Source organism: Papilio polytes, unplaced genomic scaffold, assembly GCF_000836215.1.
Source record: "Papilio polytes unplaced genomic scaffold, Ppol_1.0 DF820622.1, whole genome shotgun sequence".
NCBI classification, from domain to species: Eukaryota; Metazoa; Arthropoda; class Insecta; order Lepidoptera; family Papilionidae; genus Papilio; species Papilio polytes.
In genome coordinates, this window is record NW_013528582.1 from 1,602,859 (window position 1) to 1,603,417 (window position 559).

Consider the following 559-nt stretch of genomic DNA (forward strand, 5'->3'; position numbering starts at 1 on the left):
AAAAAAAAAAAAAAAAAAACATACGGTCGAATTGAATACCTCCTTCTTTTGGGAAGTCGGTCAAAAATGGTCGGTGACGCCAATAGACACCTCATGATCCATAGACGCCTTTGAGAAAAAGGTACGCCCGGTTCTTGCCTAGCCCGGTATTCGCGCACATCTCACCGAAACAAATACATCGACTTCAGATGATTCAGAATAGATTCTTGCGCAGAGCTACGGGGGCCCCGTGGTACATGCGCAACAGTGATCTTCACGTAGACTTGGACTTACCCACCATAGCCCAACACCTGAAGCAGGCGTCGCGTCGTTATTTTGACTCTGCCGTCGGTCATTCTAATACGTTAGTTGTAGGTGCCGCCACCTACAACCCAATCGCGCTCGGTAAACTCTCGGGCGCCCTTGAATCGGAATGCTAAATGCGTATTGAGTGACAGCCCAAGCCGAGGTCCCCTCTCGGGGGCCCTTGTGCCTAGTCATTTCATGGAGCGTCCACCGAAGCAATCTAAGAGCTCGGTGGCCTCCCAATCCGGTAATAATAACGAAGTAACGGCTCCCC